Here is an 11,236-nt window from a genome sequence, read left to right as displayed (position 1 = left end):
TAGAAAAACTGAACTACAGACTAGACATATAAGCAGTGTCCTGGTTTCAGTCAAAACAGAAATAATTCTGTTTAGTGATTTTACTTCTCAGCTTAGTCTCTTCCAGGTTCAGAAAGTGCAGCTTCTGAAGTTAACACCATGTTTTCACAGCACTTACGTATGTGATAATACTCAAGGTTTGTATACCAAGGATTGGTATGCAGACCAATGTCACTGCTAAACCTGGTGTACCGTGTGGGGGAGGGGCAGAAACTAAAAGGCCACGTATACAGAGAAAGGCAGACAGAAGATGTGACCCTAAACTGACTATCAAGGAATTCCATTCCAGATACATCATAGTAAGTATAAAGCTGAGGACTTATGAGGTTCAAAGTCTCTTCTTCAATGAGCATCATCTGAGGAAGACTGTCTCTGTTCTGTCTTTGATCCCAATCCCTGTATTCTTGAATCTTGTTTCTGTCTGTTGCCGGATGCAGTCTGGGACTTTCCCAGAGCATGCCTACATCAGTGGTGATGATGACAAAGCTGCCATTAGGGAGGTTTGGTTTCGTACTGAGTTTGTATATATTTGTATATATTTAGTTTTATTGTTGTTTTCCTCAAAGCTGTTTTTGGGTTTGGTTTGGCAGGGTATTTTTGTACGTGTTTGTGTCTTTCTTTGTTTTCAATCTACTAGTCTTTCTCTCTTATTCCCTTTTAATAGGGAGCTTCTGTCACTTTAGTGGCCAGCCCAGATCCATCCCTTGACAGACAGTGAGGCAGACTGAAAACTGGCAGAACTGCTGGGTTCATAGGCTCATTGGCACAAAGTCCAGCTGAAGTTGCATGTCCTAGATCTTGGGGCCAATACTGTTTTATATCTTCATTAACGACTTGAACAGTAGAATGGATTGCAGCAGCTTCAGGAGTTTCACAAATGGCATAACATTATGAGGAGTGGCTGATGTGCCAGATGGTTGTAGTGCAATGGTGCAGGAAGGAACTCTGTACACCAATGTGGCTGAGTTCAACCATCTGAGAAGACCTTGGCAGAGAAGGACCTGTAAGTCCTGGTGAACAAGCGGAACATGAGGCAGCCATGTGTCCTTGCATCAAAAGCCAGCAATATCTGGGGCTGCACTAGGAAGAATCATCTGCCACAGATTGAAGGAGGTGACCCTTCCCCTTCTCTTCACTAGTTCAGTACTGGTGAGACACATCACATAATTGTTTATGTTGGAAGAAACCTTTAAGATCATTGAGTCCAGCCATTACCCTAACACTACCAAGGCCACTGCTATATTATCCTCCTAAGTACCACATCTGTTAGTCCTGTGTCCAGTTCTGGGCCCCACAATACAAGAAATACATGAGCACACTTAAGAGTCCACTGAAGGGTTACAGAGATGATGAAGGGACTGAAGGGCCTGACTTACAGGTACAGACTGAGGGAGCTGGAATCGTTTAGCCTGGAGAAAGGGAGGTGCAAGAATGTCTTATCAGTCTCTTATCTCATGGCAATGACTAAAGCCAGACTTCCCAGTGTTGCACAATGATGAGACAGAAATTGGAAACCAGAAAATTCTATTTATACATAAAGCATTTTTATTGTGAGCATGGTAAAACACAGGCAGAGGTTGCCCAGAGATATAGTGGAGTCTGGAGCTATTAAAAACTAGACTGGACATGGTCCTGGACAGCTTGTCCTAGTTAACATTGCTTTGATCAGGGCTTTGGATCAATTGATCTCCAAAGGTCCCTTTCAACATCAGCTATTCTGTCTTTCAGAGAGCATGGGCAGCCAGCATTCTGGTATGTAACTTGACCTCTCAACCATTTCTTATTCCAAGAGCAGGTTAGTAAACTGAGGGGGAAAAAAAAGGTGACAGGGAAATCCATGTTACACAAGCCAGGCTTTTCCTTATAGTTGCTTTCCATTCCTTTGTGCAGAGCTCTGTCACGGTGGACCTGAGTAGGTCAACACAGGCTTACATATGTTCTGGCTTGCCCAGACATGTTTTTCTGCTCTCCCTCCTTCTGTTTTGGGGAGAAGGAACTGTGGGAAAGAGGACAAAGAGCCTGGAGTCACTGAGTCTAAGAACTCTGGCCTGCTCAGACTTGTTTACATCCTGTGGTAAACAAGGTACATACACTTAGCTTGTGCCTGCCTTATGCAAGGCCTATGCTTTTCCCAGATTTCAGTAAACACTTGAGGGAACCTAGTCTGTGCAGTATAAGGAGTGAAGACTGTGGGAATGAAACTGTTAAAAGTCCCTTTCAAAAAAAGAGATGAGCTGCATCACAGAAATGAGTAAGCTGCTTCATTAACAAACTACACACTGACTAGTAAAGCAACAGAACCTGCAAGATAAATTACAGGAAGAAATAGTGGAATGCTAGAACTATCTGTTGGGGAAGAATTAAGACTCTACTGATGAGATTTAAAGGTGGACAACTCATCTAAAAGCCTGGTGAGCACTACCTTGGTACTTCCCGAGATCCTTTTTGGTCCTGCAAGTCACTAACAGGTCTCATTTGAATGCTGTACTTGATGGAGCATCAAATGCAGATGGGGGGTTAGTAACCTTTATTGCCTGACCCCTTTCTCAATCATTATCTCCTGCACATCTCCAGGGCCAGGGATTTTTTTTTTTCCATCTCCCAAAACAGTTTTGGCATAATGCTCAGCAGGATGACAGTATAGCATTCGTATGCCTTTTTTGGACTCATTTTCCTCTTCTGGCACCCACAGGCATCAGTAATGCCTTCTACATTACCCTGGGGAGCAAAAATGATGCATCTGGAATCACAGTCTCCCAACAAAAGCATGGAAACCAGCACCTCAATGTGATGCCAAGTGTGATGATGGGAATGGAGGAGCCAGTTTTAGACAGACAACTTTAGCCTGACAAAGTTTAGATCTCCTAAGGTTATTCCTCCTCCTCCTAAAAAGCTTCTCACTTCTAGGTAGGGAAGAAGAGGCAGGAAACAGGAGAGGTGCATAGAAGCTTCACTTACCTGTGTGATGAAAATATGTGAAAGATCAAGCGCTACAGACGCAGGTTTGGTAAGTAAGGTCTCCCTGCAACCATTAGTTCAGTATCTAACTATCTACTTAAGTGCTGGACAGTACAGAATCCTCTATAAGCCTTTCCTTTGTAAAAGACAGTTGAAAGGAAACTTTTGCCTTAGAACACATGAGGCATCAGGAGAAGAGATGAGGAAGGAGATTTTTTTCACTAGTGTGACAGTCCCAACTCTTCCATTAGACACATTTCTTACAGAAGCAAGAAGTGTTACTGCAGCTGTACAAAGATCAGGACTGAGGTTTATATGCTATGGAAACAAGGATAAGCTGAAAACCTGCCCTTGGAGTATCACTCCACTCACTTATCAAAGGAAAACAATTCACTTAATTTACTTTGATTCAGCCATGTAAACACAGAGGCTGAGTGTTAACAGAGAGAAAGCCAAGACCACTTACTCTCAAAATGCTCTGGATTTACTTGCAGCAGGATATCCAGAGAAGGGTGACAAAGCTGGTGAAAGGCCTGGAACACAAAGCCTATGAGGAGAGGCTGAGGGAGCTGGGGTTGTTTAGCCTGGAGAAGAGGAGGCTCAGGGCTGACCTCATTGCTGCCTACAACTACCCAAAGGGACATTGTAGCCAGGTGGGGGGTGGCCTCTTCTCCCAGGCAACCAGAAATAGAACAAGGGGACACAGTCTCAAATTGTGCCGGGGGAAGTATAGGCTGGATGTTAGGAGGAAGTTCTTCCCTGTGAGAGTGATTTCTCATTGGAATGGGCTGCCCAGGGAAGTGGTGGAGGCACTGTCCTTGGAGGTGTTGAGGAAAAGCCTGGCTGAGGCACTTAGTGCCATGGTCTAGTTGACTGGATAAGGCTGGATGCTAGGTTGGACTGGGTGATCTTGGAGGTCTCTTCCAACCTGGTTGATTCTATGATTAGCAAATAAAGGAAACCACCAACCAAGCCAACACACTATACAAATACATTTTATTGAGGAGATACCCATAGTAAGAGCCACAAATACTTTTTGTTCACCAGTTTTTCAGATCACACAACTTCAAGTAGTGGAAAAAACCAAACTGCCATTAGTTACAATTATCTATATAATGAGCCAGTAGTAGAAGATCCATTTGGCAGACTACAGCATGGTTAATGTTATTCAGGTGAGAATGTAGAAGTCTAGGTACTAAAAAAAGTGCATGGGTCATAGCCACATGCACTAACATGCTTTTTCAAAGAGCAACATCTTCCTGGCATGTGAACACAGTAACCCGGTTAATGTAAGATGGACAATTAGGCTCTTCATTTCATCTGGAAATGTATCTATTAACTACTTTCCTCCAAATGACAAAGTAAATTTGTGACTGATGTATGGAAAGCGATCTGTAAAAAACACCATTACATTGTCCATGTAGTCAAGTGACACACAGATGACCTAAAATGATCAGTTCCAGCTTACACCCTCACAACTCTTCTACTGCAGTCTTCTTCAGAAGAGTACAGAGTACTTGATTGCATTTAGGAGGCCGGCAGAAGAACTGTAATCCAAGACTCAAACTCTTGCACACACACTGATTTCTTCCTTAATAGAAAGCCCAATCTTAGAATTAAAAAAAAAAAAAAAACAAAACAAAAAACAGACATGTTCCACTTGCAAGCATGTCAACTGGATCACATATTGCTATGTTTGCTTATGAATTCCCATCTAAACAAACAGAAAGGCGAGGAAGTCATGCTGAGCTGAGAGAGCAGTTGCATTGGTTCAAAGTTGTATTCAGAACACATGGAACCTGGACTCCTCTCCAGTGCTCCTCTCAAACCAAGTTCAGCAGGTTCTACTGCTCAAAGCAATCCCCATTTTGCTTTTAAATAGGGATAGTTCTGTGTGGTGCTTGGGAAAGACTAGCAAGGACTGCTGTGTGGATGAGTACACACAAGAGCACAAAACATGTCAAATCAGCCTTCAGTTGCACACAGATTGGCTTTTGCATTATAGTTGACAGGCATATTTTGCACTGATGAACAGGACTCCCCAGTTCACATCACATCTTTCTGTGGATTAGAACACAAAGTTCCTATTAAAGCATTTTCTTAAAAGAAACCAGAGAGGTCAGTTACTATTCTTTCAAATTCTTAAACTCACATCTTAAACCCTCACCTATTCTATCCAGAGATGCCTTTTCAGTTGTGTGTATGCAACTGCCTTTCCTCAGTAAAATTTCTGTAAGAGCTCCTTGTTTCTGTGCACCATGGAAGCAGGCAAATCATTCTGATGCCTCTGCCATGTTCAGGAGATTAATGAAAGCATGATTTTGTGCATATGCAGTGATCCCCAGAATAAAAGACAAATGAAAGCCACCAAATTCAAATAGCCATCAGTGTAAAAATCTTCTGTAAAAGCTACTTCACAAAGCACAACTGAGTTTGGAGCACTCGTTCACACTGAATGAGGAGTAGCAGTCCAGAGAGATATGCAGGGCTGAGTCAAATGGACAGGGATAGTGTGAGCAAGGCCCCACGTCAGCAAACTACTGCCTGAGTGCAGAAACCTCAGACTATAGTAGGGCTTAAACAAGTGTCCTCGAGCTTTGCAGAAATGCTACCTGAACATGGGAGGACAGGGAACTTGCTCAAGTCCTGAGGGCTAGTGGGTGGCAAGACAGGAGTGAGGCTGGGGTGAGCACCTAAGAAAGGAGGAATAGTATTTTGAACAAGTGACAGAATTTCTTAGATATTACTGTGATCTTTTCATAACAGTCCCACCATCACACCTGCAATGAGAATGCAGAGCAGCTAACTGAGGCTGTAAGTCTCAGCTGGCTCATTGCACTCCCACACTGTCAGCAATCAGCCAGGTGGAGGTAGCTGCAGACCAGGCCATTTCATGCTATCATCTGGGAAGGAAGCACATGGAGGCAGCTGGTGGCAGCTGTAAAGGACACCCCTCTATCATGAAAATATCTGAAACCTTGAGCAAGGTGGATGAGAGCAAGTGACCACTGAGGAACCTGGTTCAGCTCTATGTCATCTTCACATCCTATCTGAAGAGCGATGACCAGTAATTTTGCAAGCTCTGAGAACAACTCATCTGCAGCTGCATAAGCACAAGGCACAATGAAGCAAAACCTCAAGGCTTCTATTGCTCAAATGCTCCATTACCAGTTCATTTCTGACTACTGCAGGCATTACTGCTGGCCCAAGCTCGTTATATTAGGTTTTGCCTTTTGTGTGCAGGGTTAGAGTTTAGATCACATCCCTACTATAACAGCTTGTTTGGTTTTTTTTAAACAATCCACCAAATATGCAAAGAGGAAAAAAAAAATCTGTGAAGAGAGTATTTAAATGGGATCAAGTCAGCAGAAAGTCAGTGGTGTACCCTCCTGGCCTTGCCCTCAAAATCTTTTGTTGTGACGTTGAGTAGCAGCCAAAAATGCCAGTTCCCCGGCTGACTAAACCACCACTGATCATCTTCTATAGAATGCAGAGGAGTGGAGTCTCCATCTCCAAAGTAGCCAGCCAGCCATGGAAGATTTCTGGTAAAAGCATAGATTGGTCTTTCTATAGTAGGCTACAGATTTTCTCTTTATTAGGACCTAGTATTTTTCATACTAGGCAAGCAGCTTTGAAATGATTGTTAAAAGGTGAACTAGGAAGAAATTAAAATAGGAAGACACTGAAGATTAGAAAACAAAGTTAAACTCATCTATTCTACTCTGAAGTATCTGTGACAAAACCAGGACATTGCTGAATTCAAAGAAACTCCTAAGTTAGCAAGAAACACAGAACTCTCCTGATAAAGTCTGCACTGGAGTAGAGAGACAATAGATACAGTTTGCACAGGAAACACACATACATAGCTCCTTGACCATCTATGGCTCCAGGCTCTTTGTGCTCTTTCCCACAGTTCCTTCTCCCCAAAACAGAAGGAGGGAGAGCAGAAAAACATGTCTGGGCAAGCCAGGACATACATAAGCCTGTGTTGACCTACTCAGGTCTACCGTGACAGAGCTCTGCACAAAGCAATGTCAGTACACTGATGAGCAATTGTGCTGATTCAAAACACCAAAAGAGCCTTATGGATGAACAGAGTGCAGTACTGTACTTCAGTTAATTGTGGATATGCATGTCCAGTGAAGGCCATGGTGAGTTAAGAAGTGTCCCATGCTCTTATGATCAAATTAACCTTGCATCTGGGAAGGAACATCTTGTCCTGATGACACCATACTCTGCTATCTGCATAAGAGATGGACATTCAATCCCAAACTCCAAATGTCTGTTTAAGAACAAAGATATCTTTGCTAATTCAGAAAACAAAGTGAAATGTGTCATGTCTTTGTACTGGGGGGCGGGGAAGAATCAGTTTTCAGAGAGGAGAAACAATATTCAAAGGTAACAGAACACTAAGCCCTTGGTACAGACAGGCTTATTTCACATACGGTGTAAATTTCCCACAGTTCCATTTGCTAGCTGCATCAATAATTTTGAACAGTTCTATCATGCAGTCTGCAATGTGCAGTGTAACACCTGAAGAAAGCTCTTACTACTTCACAGCTTCAATGATGGTTCAGGATCTGGTGCTGTTTCTGACAGCACACCACAGAAACAGCAAGCTGAGAAAGGCTCTGTGAAATGGGTGCAATTGCAACAATTGTTAAACATTAGACTCCAAATTCAGAAGAAAATCCAGAAAGTATCAGCAAGTCCTGATTTTTTTTCTCCCCTCAAAGCTTTGGATCTTACATGTATTTGGAAAAAAAAACCAAAAACCCACAAACCCCAGTTCACAGTAGGACATCCTACCCACAGGCAACAAGTTCTGATTACTGCACAATTTAAAACACCTTGTGTAGACTGAGCATCATATACAAGTACATCATAGGCAACAGGGAAGATCTGGCATTTGTGTACAGATTAACATAGAAGCAAGCACTGACAGATGTCACAAGTAAGACTGACCCCCAAGACAAACCAGTGCATTGATTTGTGTTTACATCTCACCCCAAGAACACGTGGAAAAAAGTCACAAGGAACAGCACAAACCTGTTGCAACTTCAAATAACACATCTTAGAAAAAGACAAAGCACATACCCAGCCTTAAGACAGTGATGAAGTTGTGAGAAAACTTTACAAAGATCAAGGTACCAGAAGAGGAAGGCACATTAACCTCTGGTTGGTCTGTTCCGGTATTATTTGGATGAGTCATAGTGATTTATATACCCTGAGACTGTGGGAGGCCTTGTCAAGGAAAGGAGACCATGTGAATGGACAAATAGAAAGTACAAGTTTAATGACCTTTAAGATTCAGCACCTGAATTTTCCCTTATAATAAGGAAATCTAGAACAGCAGTTCCTACAAAATCAATGTATTGACTCCTACACCTTTGTTCTCAGATTAAAGACAAAGAAATCAGTATCTAAGACTATAGACACATCACACTTATGCTGCAAGGGTTTTTACACACCCTCTCCATTTCAGTCCAGTGACAAGAGTCAAGTGTTTTGCTTAATGCTTTTCTGGGTCAAAGAAATGTTCAGGCAGCCCACATTTCCCCACTCTGACAATGTGGCACCCTGTTTTAGATCTGTGTGTTCTTTTTCAAATCATCTCTCTCCCAGCAGGGTACTAGAAAATGATACTCATTTTTTAATTGGGAAGATCCCTTTCTGTCAAAAGCATTATTTTTATTAGTCAAGCACCACATGGTTCTGACAAAGAAACCCAACATGACAAGCAAAAAGATGCTTCCTAATTTATGTCCTTGAACATTAACATGGAGAAGAAAGAGTGACAGGATTATCTGCTTGATTGCTCTGAAAAATGTTTCTATTTCAGCCCTTTCACAAGTACCTCCTGAGCAATGAACAAGTATCCCCTCTGTGTTTTTTAATTCCTCAGGAGTCCTGAGAGCAATACCAAACACAGTTAAACTTTAACCTTTTCTTTGTTGTGCCCCCTTTTCCATCCTTGTCACACACTAAAGTACCTACTTGCAGAGGCATGGGAGAGCATACAGAGAATCACAGCATTATGGAACAGTCTGCACTGGAAGGGACCTCCAAAGGTCCTTTCAAAAAAGATGTGTCTGTGTTCTCCTTTTCACTTTCCCTTATCTGTAATTCCTCGTGTCTGTGCTTCAGAGACAGGTTACAGAAGGCACTGCAACACTCAGAAATACATTTTAAGTTGGTCACGGCATAGGCTCTGGTTGTTGGGTGGCTGGTGGTACACACAGGGATATCCACTTGTCTTTGAGCTAGACAGCTGTGTGCCTGGCTAGCACATGAATCCAGGGCTCAGAACGGGCTAGGCAGAGGATCAGCTCTACCTCATCATAGAATCACATACAGCTCTGCAATAGTGTTCCTAAGAACAAGCTGTACTGAAGCTCAGTAGGCAACAGAAGCAGTTGCAACAAAAGATAATTCATTATGAACCTCCCAGACACCTTTGAAAAGATGGTGTATGGAAAATACGGGTATCAGACCACCACAGACTCAGAGCTCCCAGATGGCTGCCAAAAAATGCTGCTCTTTTGCCAAGATGCAGCAACTGAGAGCCCACATGTTCTGTTTCTTGCTGACAAACAAAACAGGTGACCTTCATGCAGGGTGTGTAGGCAAGCCTGCTTTATTTCACATCTGCACCAGGCGAGGGACATTTGCTCACCATGTCAGTAAATGCCTCTCAACCGAGGAGCAGAAATTAAGACACCAAACCACCACTAGATGTAGCTGGAGCATAACTTTAATCTGTTAACTCTGCAGCTGCAAGCTACTTACAAAACAAGTGCTCAGGTGAAGGGATGAAATTCTGGGTAAGAGTAACTGATGCATAAGTGTCTTAAACCTTAAAATACAAAAAGCTGTCAAAGACTAGAAACGGAGGCAGCAAATATATCCCCATTATGAAGTTCAGGAGTCCCACACGTTATAAAGGGGTCACAAGTCATCCAAATTGTGAATGCAACCTTTGTTGTCAGACTAAGTCTAGTTAAGATCACTGGGCACTCCTGCAATGAATCTTAAAAATGGATTTATGTGGCACATGAACAACTAGACTAAAAACAAACACCTACTATTCTTTGGTAATTTACTCACCTTGGACTAACACCAGCAGCACTGATGAGGGAATCAAACAAACGGGCTCATTTCTTTACTGCAATCCCAGAAAGCACCTGAGGAGAGAGCACTAGCACTTCTCCGTGGCTGACCTGATTGTACAAGGGAGAAAGCTGCAGGAATGTCCAGGCATAAGGTGCTTGGTGAACAGGGTGAGCAACACCCTCCTTGTTATGCTCAAGCAAACATGGCAAAGTAGCTTCTGCATTTTTAGAAGTGCCCATCACAAACACCTAAGCTATGTATAATCAAACCCACCAAGCCCATAATTAAGTCACTAGTTTGATTACCCATCAATATGAATACTGAAAATGTAATAGCCAGAGCTACCCAAATTAACATGGTAGTCAACTGAAAAGAGCTGAGAGGTAACATGAACTCCTTCCTACACCCTCCAGCAGCACAAAAGATCACATATGACTGAGAAATCAGCAGCAGGAAGAAAAGTCTGAAGGTCTTTTATGATTAAAGGTCTTTCCTTCAAGTACCTGATGAGAGATAAACCAGAGTCTGTTCCCTCCTTCAGGAAATGAACATTACTCTGTAATCCCATCAGTCAAACATGTACAAGGACAACTGCCCAGTTCTAGTGTCTGAGCCAGCCCTAAAGGTCTACCTAGGTTAAAGTAAAGCAAACTCAAGCAGAGTTTGACAAAATGACAGCAAGGCCATTTCTGCTTCACAGACATCACCTCTGCAAGTACAATATTGCTACAGTAAAGGCTGAGATGGTTTGGGGTGGCAGCAGCTACCCCAAACAGACCATTCTGGGAGGGCAGGAAAGCATAGGAGGGAAATAATCATGACATCAGAAAAGACAATCTGAAAATGTGCATGCAAATAGGTGTCAGTAGAGCAGTAACCCATTCAAGAAGCTACTGAAGTGCAGTCACCAGACAGAACTCCATCAGTGTCCCCACCATATGACCAAGGTGGTGCACCCAACTAACCTCCATGCAAAGGCTGGAGGTATCCTGCTGTACAGTCATTCCTGCACTTTGGATGGGAAACTCCTGCATTTCTCACCATGATCCTGGATTTCAATTCTGGTATCTAGCCCAACAGGGCAGCAACATCAAATCAAGTAAGAAAACGTGGCTTTTTCTTCTGT

Source organism: Pogoniulus pusillus, chromosome Z (assembly GCF_015220805.1).
Source record: "Pogoniulus pusillus isolate bPogPus1 chromosome Z, bPogPus1.pri, whole genome shotgun sequence".
In the NCBI taxonomy this organism is placed as follows: domain Eukaryota; kingdom Metazoa; phylum Chordata; class Aves; order Piciformes; family Lybiidae; genus Pogoniulus; species Pogoniulus pusillus.
The sequence above is the reverse complement of the archived record's forward strand: the minus strand, read 5'-3'. Positions refer to the sequence as shown.